This window comes from Carlito syrichta, unplaced genomic scaffold (assembly GCF_000164805.1).
Source record: "Carlito syrichta isolate Samal-C Ts95f unplaced genomic scaffold, Tarsius_syrichta-2.0.1 Scaffold308652, whole genome shotgun sequence".
Lineage (NCBI taxonomy): Eukaryota > Metazoa > Chordata > Mammalia > Primates > Tarsiidae > Carlito > Carlito syrichta.
Genome location: NW_007252748.1, coordinates 671,338 through 688,484, shown reverse-complemented (window position 1 = coordinate 688,484; position 17,147 = coordinate 671,338).

Sequence of the window (17,147 nt, the reverse complement as noted above, 5' to 3'; positions counted from 1 at the left end):
TTGAGGCGGAAGGATCGCCGGAGTCCAGCAGGTCGACGCTGGGGTGACCGTGAGCGTGCCACTGCATTCCCGCGCATGTGACAGAGTGAGACTCTGACTCAAAACCCCCCCCAAAACCTCAATCTTGTTGGTAAATAAAAGAATGTAAACACAAACTATTATAGGATATCATTTAACATATCCCACCCATTGACAAACAATTAAAGTCTGAGAAGACAAAGTGTTAGTCAAGATGTGGGAGCTAAAAATGGTACAATCACTTTGGAAAAACATTTTACACTATTTAATAAAGAAACTGAAGATGCACAAACTCAAAGGTTCAGCAATTCTACTCCAAAAAACAATCTTTGTCTTGAGCACCAGGACATGTACAAGAATATCCACAGTGACATTGAATGTAATTTTTAAAATCACTGGAAAAATACCCCCAAATTCACCAAAAAGAGAATGAATAAATTGTGACATATTTATACAATGGAATGCTGCATGCAGTGAAATTGAACAAGCCAAGCTGCAGGCACCAACATAGATGAATCTGACCTGATTTAGGGCAGAATATGTCACTCACAGAAGAATATACACAGCATGAGGTCATTTTTATAATGTTCAAAAACATGCAGATCCAAGCAGTGTGTAGAAACATGCATGTAGTCAAACTGTAAAGAGCAAAGGATAAGGCTAAGCGCAGGGGCTCACGCCTGTAATTACAGCACTTTGGGAAACAGAGGCGATAAGATTGCCTGAGTCCAGGGGTTCAAGACCCACCTGGGCAACTTGGCAAACTCTCTTCTCTACAACAAATAAAAAAAATGAGCCGGGCATTGTGGCACTCACTTGTGGTTCCAGCTACTTGGAAGGCTGGGCAGGAAGGATCGCCTGAGCCCAGCAGGTCGAGGCTGCGGTGGCCCTGAGCGTGCCACTGCACTCCAGCCTGGGCGACAGAGTGAGATTCTGACTCAAAAGACAATTTTTAAAAATAAAAATAAAAAACAAAGTACAAACAGTGACCTTAAAACTTTTTTAAAAAAAGCAAAGGATGAGAAACAGAAAATTAGGACAGTGGTTACCTGAGGGGAGGGAGACGGGGTTGTGGGGCACCAGTGGACACATAGCTATATGGGGGGTCCTGATGCCCCTATGGGCTCTTAAACAGGGAGTCAGGGCCATGTTCTTCATCATATTATTCGTTGAGACTGTGCCTCTCACACCCTTCAACACTCTTTCATGGGCCTGCTCAGTGCTGGCAGAAGGAATGAGCAGATGACCCAGACCCAGATATATGTTTGTGAAAATGTGAACATCAAAAAGGAAAGATCTTTTAAAAGTTCACAGAGAAAAACACTCTATGTGTATAACTACAAAGGAACAAGAATGAAATCTGGTATCAGGCTTCTCTACAGCAGATGCTGGAAGATAAACAATACCTACAATGTCACTAAATTGTGTGATAGTGATTCATGGGCTATAATCACAAAAGCCTCATACTACTTCCTTGATTCATTATGCAGGGCTGGGTTTTTTGTTTTTCGTTCCTTTGTGTGTTTGGTTTGTTACCTGTCTCTGAGTGAAATTTAGGGCAAATCCTAAGAGTTTTTCATTTTTTTAGTCAGAGATAAGTGGTTATCAACCAGTCATTCGTCTTGGTTTTGTTTCTTTTTTTTCTTGGGGTGGGGGGTACTGAGGTCTGCAGAGGCAACCCCAGGTGGGAGAGGGAGGTGTGATCCACTTCTACCTTTCCCACTTCTTGTTAATTGCAGTTTCTTACCTTTCAGGGATGGAGAGTGGAGAAGAGTGAGCAGACCCAGGGGTCTTACCTGGCTGGACAGATCTAGTTTTGATTTGATTTGGGCAGGAGTTTATAGATGTCTCTTTTCCTAGCAATGTTTGTGAGTTCTCTGTAGTTGCTCCCTGACTTCCCTGGAGGGATCTCTTCCTGAAATTCCCTTTATGAGGGTGAGCATAACTTTTCCCTGGCTGGTCTCTCAGTCTTTCCTCAGATCCCAGACCCTTGTCCATCCCTGCAGGAGCTTTCCTGGACAGGACTTGTGACAACCCTGCATGCTCTCTCTGGCATGGGCCCAGCTGGTCCAGGAACACCCTCAGGCATTCTCTGCCTCCCTAGACTCTGAGAGTGGAGGCTGCCAGTGTGGGAAACTCCTCTTGCTCTGCTCTCAGAGAAGTTCATTTTTGACCTTTTGATTTTCCAGGTGAGCTCACTGTGTCCCACAGATTGCAGAATGAAAGGACATAACATGGATTTAATATAACCAATGAGCAGCCATTCTAACATTGCCTAATCTCATGCTTTTCTAGCAGTTCACTTAACTTACCCTTTAATCACTAGCCAAGTACAAAACTGGTTTCTCAGAGGTAGCTATTGATAATTGCTGTACAACTCCCTCCCCAGCTTGTTTTGTACTAATTAGCTTTTCTATTTCAAGCATTTGCCTCCACCCATAAGTCCAAGGTTAGCCTGATCAGCCCTTTGTGACCTTCATGACACATACAGACCCTATTACCATGGCAGCAATCATGTGACTAGCCCACCCATCTGCCTGCTGTCCTTTACTTGACATCACTACCTGCACTAACCTGTCCCCTCCATGATGACATGGAGCAGACCACCACCCAACTACCTTAACAACCTGCCCCCATCAAGGGGAATGTTTAAAAGCAGTCAACCTAGAGCAGCCAACTGCCATCACTTTACTAAGCTGTGGTCTGATTATGTGGCTCCTTGAACCACGGTCGCCATGTTTCCCAACCTTGGCACCCTTCCCTACCTTGGGGAGGTGAATCTCTTCTTTATCTCTCTCTAATTTACTTTCTAAATAAACTATATTTTCTAATCTAACTTCTGTGCAATTCTTTGCATCTTTCACGTGGCACCAGATTTCACCCAACCCCAGCGGGCCTGGACTAATATTTGGAGGCCCCACTGGGATATATTTTAACCTAACACAGAAGAACAAACTGAGTTTACTCTTTCTTTTTGCTTTAGGTATAGGGTTGGAACACCCCAGGAGGAAGAACCCCATTACATGAAGAACACTATAAATCTCCTCCCTTTCCCAACCCTTTCAGAGTCTCCATGTGAATGCATAGGGTTATAAAACTATATTTTTCTATCTCCTTTTTGGAAGTCCTGTTTAGTGACCATGTAGGCAGGATAATGCGGCCTCCACCTCCCAGTCCCCAAAGATGTCCATGTGCCATTCCCTGGAACATGAATATGTCACCTTCGATGGCAAAAGAGACTTTGATGGTGGGATGAAGGATTTTGAGATGGGGAAATTATCCAGGTGGATCCGATATGATCGCACAAGCCCTTATAAGGGAGAGAGGCAGAAAGGCCAGAGACAGAGATGCGAAGGAGGCAGAAATCAGAGAAATGCCACGACTGGCTTTGAAGTTGGAAGGGATCACGGGCCAAGGAAAGAGGGCAACCTCCACAAGCTAGAAAAGGCAAGAAAACAACTTTCTCCTAGAGCCTCCAGAAGGAAGACAGCCCTGCCAACATCCTCATTTTAGACCAGTTAGACCCATCTTGGACTTTTGCCCTCTAGAACCATAAGATGATAAATCTGTGTTGCTTTAAGCCACTAATTTGTGGTCACTTATTACAGCAACAATAGGAAAGTAATACAGTGGCCTTGCCCCTCCCATTGGATTGGGGTGTCTATTTTCTTTGGGTGTCTGTCAAAATTTTCGTTTGAGGTAATTTTGAAACCAGAATTCTGTGTCCAGCAAAACTATTGTGAAGCTTAAGGGAAAATAAAGATATGGAAGTAGCAAAAATGTTTATCTCTGACACCTTAAAAGAAACACACAAAACTACTTAAGGATGTGCTCCAGCAAAATGAAAAAGAATCTACTAAAGACAAAGGCATGAGAATCAGGTAACTGTGGATCTAACTCAGGGGTACAAGGGAAAGAAAGATCAAGCTTTGCAGTAGACTTAGAAAACAGAAAGGAAAGTGAGAAGTTAAAGAACAACTTTGCCAGACTCGGTGACTCAGCCTGTAATCCCAGCGCTTTGGGAGGCTGAGGTGAGTGGATTGCCTGAGCCCAAGGGTTCTTGGTGAGACCTCATTTCTACAATAAATAAAAAAATTATCTGGATGTGGTAGTGTGCACCTATAGTTCCGGCTACCCGGAAGGCTGAGACAGAAGGATTGCTGGAGCCCAGCAGGTCAATGCTGGGGTGGCCGTGAGTGTGCCACTGCACTCCAGCCTGGGTAACAGAGTGAGACTCCAACTAAAACAAAAAACAAAAAAACAACTTCAAGAACAAAATAGTTGCTGTTCAACAAACTCTGATAAAGAAGCAGGAAGGCCCAAGTGCCGTGCTAAAGAAACATGTGTTCCTTTCAAAAGGAAAAAAAGAATGAGAAATCCAAGAAAAACAAAAAGCTGCACAAGAGAGTTATGGCAGATACTTCAAATCAGTCACTCGTCTCCCTTGTGCAGCAGTTCTCAAACTGTGGTCCTTGGACCCTTTGCTCCAGCACCACCTGGGAAATTGTTAGAAATGCGAATCTTCTGACCCTGCTCCAGATCTGCCGGGTGAGTTTGGGAACCACTGCTTACTTGTATGCTGGAAGTGGGAAAGCTAGAGGCCGTGTACATTTCCCAGGCTTCCTTACAGTCTGGGATCGCCCTGGGACCTAGCACCGGCCAGGACGATGCATGCCCTTGACAGCTGGATGGGAGAAGTCTGCGTGCGAGAGGCTGGCTACAGTGTCAATGTGGTCAGAGAGGCACTGGTTTGTCTGCAGCAGGGGAAGGCAGATGGCCGTGTCTGGCCTCTAGTGTGGGTGTTAAGAGTCTGGACACAGGTCATCTGTGTCGCTGGCATAGGCTGTGCATGAGACAGTGAGAACCTGTGACCCACAGGGGGAGGACATTTGTTTCTGATTCCCAGGTGATAGGCAGCAAGACTCAAGAGACCAAGAGTTGAGGCAGTGGCTTGTTGGATCTCATCTCCCTGATTGTTCCCCTGCTCCCGGGGGCAACTACCTTGGCGACTTCCTTTGCAAGTCTTTTCTGGAAGCTGGGCCTTGAGCCTGTGCCTCCAACCCTCCCAGCAATATTGTATGCCTGTCATGCCACATATTAAATTCCTTTCTGCTCAAATTAGCCAGAGTGGATTCTGTTCTCTGGGACTGAACTCTGACAAGTAAAAAGATCATGGTTCAAATATGTGTGACCTAAAATGAGACGTGACATTGAACACCGATTGAGTAGAAGAAAAGAGAATTTGTTTGACCTGTGTGCATGCCATATTCTCCCTGGAGAACAGTGTATTTAGGCTGGAAGCCCTCATGGGCAAGTCCTGCACACAGATCCTCATTGATGGATGTGAATTCTTCCATGCTTCACTTTACAAATTCCAGGTTGTGTCCATGACAGTCAAAATTCCTCTACTAATTCAATGCATTACGTGAGAAAATAGAAGAGGAGTTTTACGACCCACTGTGTGTTGACAGCCCGCTCAGGAACCTGCCTCCAGAGAGCAGATCTGAGGAGTGGCAGCAGAAAGTGCTGTAAAGGGAAGACTGCCTGCCGACACAAAGTTGTACCTGACATTGCACTTGGCAACATATAATCCCCAACATGCAAATATGAGCTTCAGGTCCAGCCCATTCCAGGCATCAATCTAGAACAGCCCCACTGCAATTGGCTGCAGTGGCAGGAATAATTTTAAGTCACAATTTCAAACCACATTTTAAGCTTCCTTGATCCCTTTTCAGAAGACGCTGATAGAGGCCACACAATCGTGAGGTGACAATGAATGTGAAGTGTGGGATGGGGGAGTCCCCTCACCTGGTGTCACCAACTTGTTTGGGGAAAGGTCCTGATACCATGGAATCGTGCTTCTTTACAGAGCAAATTGCAATACTTTACAGAAAATAGTATTTGTATAGTGACAATATTAGAACTTCCACTGGTTTTTGTTTTGAGAATTAATCTCCAGGCAATGCAGTTGTTAATTCAGGAACTGATTATAGATACGGAACAAAATTGAGGAGGATAAGATCTGAGGAATGAAGAGCAAGGATGGGTGGGAGGTGGGGAGGAGGAGGAGGAGAGCCAGCGGGGGAGGGGAACGGTTTCCTTCCTCTTACATAACAGAAAATTAGGAAATACTGCCTATGTCATTGATGGTATAAGAGCTAGAGGGCTCTGTATCTTTAGAGCTAAAGCTATTAAATTAATGAAATCCAAACTGTTGTTATATCTAAAAAATTCTAGAAGGAAGATAAAAAAGGTAGGAGACGGGGTAAGTGTGGTGCTTCATCTTCCGGAGTGTGGAGTGGAAGGCAGAGGCGGGCAGGTGTTATGACAGCCAGGTGCAGACAGAAGAGCTTTGGGACCAGGGGTGTGGGGACAGGTGGGACTCGCTGATTTTTAAAATATCACTCTTAATTTTTTGATTTTTGTAAAACTGTGTGAGAATAAGTTTCTCTCCCCGCCTCTCTGTCTCGGTCTCTCTCTCTCTCTCTCTCTCTCTCTCTCTCTCTCTCTCTCACACACACACACACACACACACACACACACACACACACCCTGAGGATGTTAAAAAAGTAAAAAGCAGCTGGTCTCTTTCAAAACCTGGGCTCTTGAAATGTGAAGTGGGGGAACTGAGCAGCGGTGGGTGTGGGGAGGACACAGGAACACACCAGGTGCTAAAGCAGGAGCCCCTTTGATGGACCTGTGTTCCCACAGGAGACATCCTTTCCTGACAAATCATGCTGAAAGCCGAGGCAGGAACGTTTTCTGTTTCTGTTGTCTGTGTGCATGGCTCATCCCGTGTGAGGACAGCGCCCAGTTCAGGTGTGTGAGATGTTTCATGGCCCACTTGGAAAAAGTTTCAGGAAAGGTTCTCTGGGTCATCACGGTGCTTGCTTTGTTTCTCCACAGCAGATTACATTTGCATAGCCTTCCATACTTACAAAGTTGTTCATAGCTCTCAGGCCATGTGGCCTCCACGGTCCCTGTGAAACCATCCAGGGAGGCCAGTGTCTCTCAGTGAGGCCGGAAAGGGAGAGGGCTGATCCTGAGGGCCTGGGACTCTTCACGAGGGCCCATGCAGGGGTTGAAGAGGAGCCTTAGGCCCGACTTCTGCTTCAGAGACCATGGCGTCACAGGGGAGCAGAGCCGGGCAAGACGGCTAGAGACAGAAAGGCCATCTAGCAAAACTGTTGCAGTGACCCAGCCGGAGGCCCTGAGTCCACAGAGGGAGCGCTGCAGTACAGGTAGGGAAAAAATCAGCTTTTTCCCGGGTCTGTCAACAACACGGCACAACAACTTCACCTCCTCCAGGGCCCATCCCACGTGAATGGTAACTTTATAACTGCGGTTCTTGGGGCAGGTATAGACGTAGGCCTGGGGCCTGCTGTGCACACCCCTCGGCCCTGCAGATGGTGACCAAGGTGTGGCGTGTTCTGCAGTTCATGCCCATGGTGAGACCCTTGAGCGGGCCCAAAGCTGGAAGCCAGTCCCGCCTATCCTGGGGTCTTCCATCTTGGACGACTTCCCTGCCCCACCAGCTGAAGGTTTTCAGAAGTTAAATTCAAAGTTACTGGTGGTTTTGAGTCACCTTTTTTTTCCTTTTTCAATAGCGACTCTTGAGTGAAAATTAGGCTGTTGTGTGGGTGGCTGTTAAGGGCGCCTCATTTCCACATCGGAGAGCTGCCCACACAGCAGATTTTAGTAGCACTTGAAGTGGGACCTGATTTTGCCTCTCAGCTGCTACATTAAAATAAAATGCCCTTAAGCTGATTATAAAGATACTCATTTAAACGTATAGATACCATTTCCTGGGGGGAGAAATGTCTTCATTGATTCTGAGTCCTCCTGTCCCCTACAGGGTGCTTGCCACATGCACCTCCCAGCACACTCTAGCAGAGAATGGCTAAGGGCAGGGGAAGGGAGCCTGTGGAAGGAGCACTGGACAGAGAGTCCTGGCTCTGCTGCCAGTTTGCTGTGTGGCTCAAGAGAATCAGTTCTCTTGGCATCCCAGCTTTTGTGTGGGGACAGTCGCCCTTGCTTGTCCACCTGACCATGCTACCATAAAGACTGTATAAGCTAATGGAAGGCAAGCTGTGTACACTCATGGAGTGGTCCTCAGTGTGTCACCGTTCCCCACCTTTGAGATGGGTTGGGGGATGGCAGGGGCTCTTGCATTTGCCTCTACCCTTAGTTTTCTCTGGGCTCCTTTGGAAGAATTCCATGCCTTCACCTCTCCCCATTCAGCCTGTTGCAACAGCGCTTAGCTAATCTTGTTTCTCTTCATTTTACCCTCCAGGTAACGGCCCGAGGGCCCTCTAGCCTGCGGCTTCCAGCTTTGAAGTCTTCAGTTTGGCGTTCAAGACCCTCCATGTTCTTCCTGCCTGTCTGCAAGGTTTCTTCTCACCCTCTGTGCTGAAACCTTTGCCGTCTTCTCCCGGCAGGCGAAGATGCTCAGTCCCTCCAGCAAGCAGGTGGAGAGGCTCAATCCCGTGAACTCCCTATGGCACCACGAGCAGCCTCTATTGTAACCTGCTTCCTGTCATCCTGGATAACTCTGACAATCTCTCTCCACACTAGGCTGTGAGTATCAGAGAGCAGGAGCAAACGCCAACCCACCATGGTCTCCCTGTAGGCGCTCAGGGGTGTTTGTTGAGTGAATGAAAACATGGGTGACTTCAGGTACCCTTTATGGTAGGCATGGCCTCTAACTGCTGGGCATCCTAGACTCAGGTGTCGGTAGGCCACTTCCTCTGGGGAATTCTTGAGAACCCCTTCAGGGAGACTTGACTTTCTGGTAGGTCCCCAGATGGACTTCTATCTGAGCACAAACGAAGGTTTAGTTCACAGAATTGCGTCTATGACCCTGGGGTTTGCCAGTCCAGCCTACCCCCATTTCCATCCCATAGGATTAACCCCCATAACTTGGAAGGGGGCAATCTTATTTGAAGTTTTTGTCTCTAGATGCAGGTCTGATCAGGGGCCTGGGAGAGGTGCCTACATGTTTGCCTTTAACAAAGATGGCCCCACACCACTATCCACAGAGGGCTGCAGATGGTGGATATTGTGTTTTGGATATTGTCCTCTCCAAAACTCATGCTGAGATTTGATCCCCACCATGGCAGTGCTGGGAGATGGGGCCCTTGGAAACCCTTTGAAAAGATGAATTCATTCATGGATTTGAGGGATTCATGGTATGAAAAAGTCACAAAATCTATAAATTTAGAAGGACAGTCATCGACAACTTTCTCTCTCTCTCTTTCTCTTTCTCTCTCTCTCCCCTCCCCCCTTTCTTTCTTTCATCCAGTCTCTCTCTGTCGCCCAGGCTGGAGTGCAGTGGCAAGATCACAGTCACTGTAACCTCGCCCTCCTGACTCACTCAGCCTCCTGGATAGTTGGGTCTGTAAGTATTACCATACCCAGCTAATGTTTTTATTTTTTTGTAGAGACAAGGTCTTGCTATGTTGCCCAAGCTGATCTCAAACTCCTGGACTCAAGCAATCCTCCCACCTCAGTCTCCCAAAGTGCTGGGATTGTAGGTGTGAACCACCATGCCCAGCTGAGAGCTTTATTTCCAAAGGAGGGTACGACAACCTGCAGGTGGGAAATGGATGTAGCCTCCAGCTGAAACTGAAAGGCAAGCACTTTGAGGGAGGAAAAGATGAGATAGGAATGTATGTGGAATGGATTGGCCAGGCTCACGTATTCCACAGCTATGAATATGCATGAAGGAGAGGTATATGCACACATAGTAAGCTAACATGCATGTTACATGTGTTCTATGTTCACTTTGGAGTGGAGACTTAACATTTAAATGTCTTAGAGTTAGGCCGCACATGTCCAAAGGTGAATCAGAGGACACAAAAGCACTCAGCCTCTATAGACTGACCAGAACCACTCTGTGGTCTCTTATCAAGAAGGAAAGCTGGTCATTCACAATGTCAAAACCGCAAAAGGTGGTTGGTTGAAATCAGCAATGTGACCAATCTTTCAAAAGGGCTGGTTTCTGTTTAACCCTTAGAAAAGAAAGTCTAGGGCCGGGCGCGGTGGCTCACACCTATAATCCCAGTGCTTTGGGAGGCCAAGGTGAGAGATTTGCCTGAGCCCACGGATTCAAGACCAGCCTGGACAACTTGGTGAGACCTCGTCTCTACAATAAATCAAAAAATTGGCTGGACATGGTGGCATGTACCTGTAGTTCCAGCTACTTGGAAGACTGAGGCAAAAGGATCACCTGAGCCCAGCAGGTCAAGGCTGTGGTGGTTGGGAGCGTGCCACTGCCCTCCAACCTGGGTGACAGAGTGAGACTCCTACTCAAAAAAAAAAAAGAAAAAGAAAAAGCCTAATGGTAGTTATCAAAGGAAAGGTATAACAAGGTGTGTCTGACCTTCTGTCCCATTATGGTCATGTTTCTTTGGGGTCCCCTTGGCTAAGAGAGGGGCTTGTTGAATCTATTAGGTGGCTTAGGATTTTATTTTCATCCAGGGATGGGACTAGTGGCTTTATAAGAGAGGGAGACCTGAGCTAGCATGCACAGCCCCCTCACCACGTGCTGCCCTGTGCAGATTTGGAACTTTGTAGAGAGGCCATGCAGAACAAGAAGGCCCTCACCAGATGCAGCCTCTTGACTTTGGCCTTCTCAGCCTCCTGAAAGGTAAGAAATAAATTCCTTTTCTTTATAAATTACCCAGTTTCAGGGATTCTGTTATAAGCAACAGAAAATGGACTAAGACACATGCCTCACCAACCAGTCTGTCCTCCACTGGGGTTTGCAAGGACAGCGGCACCTTCCTGAGGGCACCCTGCCACGCTTTGCCATCAGCCTATACGAGGTCAGTCCCTCAGAGCTGCAAGGTAGGGTACACTCTTCTTGCCAAAAAAGGGAGGCAAAGCCCAGAAGATTCAACAGGGCTGGAGCCAGACTCCTGCTATGCTGGTGATCTGACTGTTCCCTTCTGCTGCCTCAAGACAGCCCTCTCCAGCAGGTGCTCTCTTGACATCTGATCCATCTCTACCACCTCCAGCTCTTCTCTCACCTAGAAGCCCAGGCATGGCAAGCTGGAATGGCCAGCTCTGGGTCCTTGAGTAAGGGGACATGTGAGTGCTCCAGTTCTGGTTCGATTTCCTCCCTAGAGAAAGTAGGAGATGACTTGCTTAATAAATTACTCAAGAAGTTAGCACACCTTACTGAGAGCAAGCATTCATATTTCTTTGGAGGCACTGTGGTCTAACCTCATATTAAGGAAATGCTATTCCTCCTTTTAGTTCTGGGGTTGTCTTTTTTTGGAACAATAGACTCCAATGGTAGAGTTTTGGGCTCTTTCCTGCCTACCTGGCCTGGCTACCTTCCCAGGGAAATAATAGTTGTCGATGACTGTCCTTCTTCATATCTGATAAAATGATCCCATCTTGATGTGCCATTCTGTGAAATTCTACTAGCTTCCATTTCTCTTCTTCCTTTTTTTTTTTTTTTTTTTTTTGAATCAGGTTGTCACTGACTCTGCCACCCAGGCTAGAGTGCAGTGGCATGATTAAGGTTCACCATAACCTCAAACTCCTGGGCTTAGGCAAGGCTTCTGCCTCAGCCTCCTGAGTAGCTGGGACTATAGGTGCACACCACCATGCCTAGCTAATTTTTAAAATTTTTTTTGTAGAGGCGAGGTCTCATTATGGTGCCTAGGTTGGTCTCAGATTCCTGGGTTCAAGCGACCCTTGCACCTTGGCCTCCCAAAATGTGGGATTACAGGCACAAGTCACCATACCCAGCTGCTTTTCTTCTTCTAATGGTGGTGGTGATGGTGGGGTGCAGTTTGCTGGTTTGTTCTGTCCTGTGTTTCCTCTACTGGGCTTGAGGGCAAATGCTTCACTTGTTGGTCACTGTATTCCCAGGACTTGATCCGCAGTAAGTACTTGGTAGATGCTTGTGGAATGAATGAAGGAAGGAAGGAATGCTGGAACAGAGGTTAAGAATCCACGAGGAAGAAAGAAGTAGAGGTGGATTTGTGAAGATAGGATTCCGTTCCAAACCCAGTCAGCCTGGGGAAGAAAGGAGACAGAGAGGGCTGTGTGACTGGAAAGAGAGGGGAGGGGCCTCACAGTGGTCCTTTGCAGCCTCCTGATGCATGTTGCGGCCTTTCCTGGCCCACTCACCCTCTCTCTCTGGTTGTTTCCCAGGGTGGGTAGAAGAGCTGAGAGAGCCATAGCAAGATGGCCCCAGCAGATCTCAAAGCCTGAATGATATGTTCCCTGAGATTTTCCACACGGCAGGAAGGCAGCCACTCTCCCTGGGAAGTGAGTGAGGTTTTTCTCCCCAAAACCAAGGGGAAGGGGCTCTATGAGAATCACTTATGAACACCAGGGGTGCCTGCAAACAGGGAAGACTGCGTTCTGCTCCTGGTGGGCATCTGCCCGGACAGCAGCTGGCTGGGCTGGTCTAACACTGTGAGCAAGAAGACGGATAAGCAGAGAGACAGTGGGGTATGACGTGGAGACAGGCAGTTCTGCCTGGATCCCCACCACTGGGCGAGCACACTTGAGCCCGTGTGCACTGAGCAGACTATGAAAGAGGCCTCTGGGTCCAAGATGTCCCGCTGGTACCTGACCCTGCCTGTGAGGTGGAGGGTCCCCCAGAAAGAGGCTGCGGTGGACCAGCCCGAGGTGGTGGTTGAGGTTGAAGAGACGGAGCTGGAACCATGAGAATCATTTTTTGGGGGGAGAAAGGGCACTCACAAGATCTTCGTGGGAACCCAGGCCTATACAGGCAAGAGCACCATTTGGACACCAGCAACACAGAGGGCATTGCTAGACACTCAAGGTGGGCCAGAGAAGCTGCGGGGAAGCCACAACTCCCGTATAAGGAAACCTCCATGTCCCTCCCCCCTCTACACTGGAGAGGTGAGCTGTGGAAAGCAGGTGGAGCGTCCTTTTCTCCTCTGCCAGTGATGCTAAGACCACACTTGGGTGGGGGAAGGAGACAGAAGAGAGTTTCTGGATCAAGTCTTTTCAGTGGATTTTTCTAATCACTGAGAGTGACCAGGTTATAAGGTTTGTTCATGATGTCATCAGGGGAGCTGCTGACCAGCGCGGAGAAATAGGACTCAGCACAGTTTGTGAGAAATGATGGAGAAAAGTGAAGCCATCCTCTGTTGATTCCCTTCTAAATAAAACACGCAGGGTGCATGCTGTCTGTCAGAAAGTGGAGTCAATGAAATCCCATGACCGCAGGTCTTCGTAATCACCTCTCACCTCCCCAACAGCCATGCGAGTCAAAGATTCTTGGCCCTATTCTTTTTTATTTTTATTTTATTTTTATCTTTTATTTTAGATTCAGGGACATGCATATTCATGACATGGACATATTAAGTAGCAGTGGGGACTGGGTCTCAGGTGGTCCATTCCCCAGGTAGTGAACATCGTACCCTGTAGGTAGTTTCTGACCTAAGCCTGTTCCCCCCTTCCCCCTTTTTGGTGTCCCCAGTGTCTATTATCTTCATTTTTGTGATCATTTAGCTTCCTTCTTAAAGGGAAGAGCACTAAGATCCAGAGAGGTCAGAACCTTGGCCAGGGCCACACAGCAGGCAAAGGGCAAAGCAGGGAAGTGAAATGCAGAGCTGTCAGACTCTAAAACCTCCCCCACAGAGTGAATCCTTGCTGAGAATCTGTTATGTGCCTTTTGGTTTTCATGGTTCTCTGTCTCCCAGTCGGGAGGCCACTCCTGAGTTATTTCACCAGGAAAGAAACCGAGTCTCGGACAGGTTGGGAATCACCCCGAGAGCATGGTGCCTACAAGTCCGAAGCTGGAGTTTGTGTTCCAGTTAGTCTGACTCCAAATCCAATGCTTTTCCTGGCATTCCTCAGCTGCTCCATCCAGAGATCTGCAGGACCCAGCAGTACCCAGTTTGGAAGTCTAGGTCTAATCCTGACAAAACAATTGCTTTGACCTTTGGGCTCAGTTCAGATGCAGTCATCTGACGGAGCTTTTCTCTGATTTTGAAAATTGCTCTCCACTCCAGCCCTTGCTGTTTGGTCTGAAACCACAGGGAATGTAGACAGAGAACTGGACCCAATCAGACAAACCCCTGGTCCTCCAGTGCCTGTGAGCAAGCCATTTGCAGGACCTCCCTGCCTTCTGCAGACGGATTTAAGGTGACATAGTTTAAAAGAAGCAGCATTCAGTCCTGGGAGTGCCGTTTTAAAGTCCTTTGAAATTAAATGCTCAGGCTCTTTATTTTTTTTATGCACCCTCATTGAAGTCCTGTCTCTGTGGCTTTGGGGCATGGCACACAGGCTGATCTGGGGAGGGATACATTTCTTCGGGGAACTAGAATACAGTCACAGATACTGCTTGCCCAGGCTTTAATTACCAGTCTTCTGGCATACAATTTTGCTTGTAAAAAATAGGAAACATGCCAGCAAATATATAATATTTGCTTTGAGGAACTAACTTCTTGGCACTAGGTTTCAGTTTTGTATCTGGAAATCTAAAGATTTTCCAAGTCCTTCTTGGTCCTAGGAGGTACTATGTTATTTAGTTTCACTCTCCAGATCCTGATTTTATCTTTTAATCTCCCCTTGCTTTTAAATTTGAACAAAGCAGCTGTAAAGTGACAGACATTGCCCCATGGTTGAAGTCAGAAGGCCTAGGTCTGTGTCCCAGCTAACTTGGGTTAGCAACAGTGTGACCTTGCTCAAGTCTCCTGACTTTCAGAGACTTGTTCTCTGCCTCTGTGAAGAGTAATGCTAGACACCCTTGCAGAGCTGTGCAAAGGCATAAAGGCTCAAAGGATGGTCTGAGGCACCGGGACCCATTAAATGCAAGTTCATTTATACAGATTTCCTTTTGAAACTTGTCTTTCTTGTTCTATTCCAAATCTGCCTGTTGGGTATGTTTTGGGATGTTGATTATTTTTTCTTTCAGTTGGAAAAACACATCCCAATGACTCTCACTTCCTTCCCACTCTAGCTTCTATCTCTGTCAAGTTTTCCTTTCATCTATGCTCCTGTTGTTTGATTTCCCACTCATCTTCCTGAGCAGGAGTCATGCCTCCCGGTGGCCTTTGTAATTTATATGATTTTCATTATTTCTCTTTAACTCACATCTATCATAAGCCTCAATCTAACAGGCACATCTCAGATGTTTTCTCATTTCGGTACACCCTTGCTTTTCTTCTCCTGCTTCCTTTCATCCAGAAGCTATTGAAATGTTCCAAAGATGGATTGAAATTGACTACGTAGGAGAGGGGAGGGCGGAGGCTGCTTTCTTGCCAAAGGTCTTAGTAATTTCTGTTTTCTCTCTTCCACCTTGGTATTTGGCTTAGAGTGGGTGGTGGTGAGGAAGGGCACGAATGAAAGAACCAAATGTTTTAGCTTGTCATCAAAAGATATGAAAACCCGTGGGGGAGAAAGTCCTCTATTCATATCAGGGAGACACAGGCTTGAAAACTGAAGCTTCATTTTGAACTTCCAATGGGTGCTTTGACTTCTTTTCTCTTTTAAAAATCACGACCTCTTCTTCCATATTTAAGGACATGTGTTTAGTCCATGTGCCTGGAATTTGTGTGTGAGGCCAGGAGTCATCTTCCTTTTTTTAAATGGATAGCCCATTGTGACAATACCATTTGTTCATTATTTGTCTTTTTCCTACTGATTTGAAATATCATCTTCATCATATGCTAAGTATATAATCTATAGGTCTGTTCCTCGGGTCTCTATTCTGTTCCGTTGATTTTTCTATCCTTGTGCCAGTGCCACCTGTTTTAATTGCTGTTGAAAACTCAAGTTTCTGAGCCAGAATATGCCTGGCCACTCGTAATTCACTTTTTTGCAAGAATAAAAGGGTAGTTGCAGAATCCCTTGTTCCTACAAGCCATCTGGTACTCTCCAACACTTGGAAAAATAATGTAAAGCAATAGACCCTTATTTGGTTATTTAAAAAACCATTTTGAGCACACTTGTTAATAAGACATTCATTGAACCTTTGAACTGAGGCGAAGTAAAATCCCAAATGTTTAATGTACTAAATGTTTGCTCTATGGAGACTAGTTTATTTTCAGACCCAGGAAAACAAACCAAACTTGGGCAAATTCTCTATTATTTTTTGGTTCTGGCACTGATCGACAGTTTACACATGCACCATGCCGTGCTGCTCTAAATTTGAGGTGGGAGGCTGCGTTTTTCCATTTCTAGCCCTGAAACTTCCTTTTGGATGTGGAACTAGTACCTTACAGTCACTGTCAAAGTCCAGTTGTCACAGATATCCTGGGGTTTGGAGTGGGGTAGGCTATAGGCCATCAACTACTACCTGCCCAGTTGTCACTTTCACTGATGTCTGGGAGCCAAGTCTACCCTCTGAGAATTATTCTAGAGTGCGCCTCTTTGGTTTCGTGAATTTTTAAAAAGTCTCCAATTTTAAAGATTGAGTAGAGTTTTGGGGCTCCTTAAGGAGTGGGGAGTGTTCACTGAGCACCTGGTTTGTTCCTCAACACTGAGGTGCTTTACTTACATTATTTAATGTGATTCTTAGGACCCACAGAAACAGGCAGGAATCCCTGTGAGAAAACTGAGGCTGAGAGTTTCCAAAACTTCCCTCAGTGGATGCAATCACGAGTGATGGGGAAGGGACCCAGCACCCTACCCATCAGACCCACATGCCTTTCACACCACCATGCTTATTATTCTACTCATCAGCTACGGGTTCATCTTCTGCTTGGTTTCAGTCCCAAGTGCCCCACAACAGACTATGACTGTTTGTAACTGATCAGTAAGTGCAACCAAGGCCAAGGCCAATGCCTTTTAACATTTTTGACATTTTTCTGCATTTATTTTAAGGCAGTAGAATTGCCTTGTAGTTTTAGGCACAACTATGTGTCTGATGTGCCAGATTTGATTATTTCTTTCTGTTCTGTTCTCTTCTCTCTCTCTCTTATGTAATATTGAACATACTCCTTGGAGAGTGCTAAGTGATAATATAGAATTTCTGCCCTCCAGGATCCCAGGGTGCAGTGATGTGCATGAATAATAAGAGCTGACATTTGCTAAGCACCTACTGTGTTTCCCAGGCACCATGCCAAGTACTTGACATGTGTTATTTCATGAATTCTTTACAATAATCCTTTGAAATCAGTTCAATTATTATC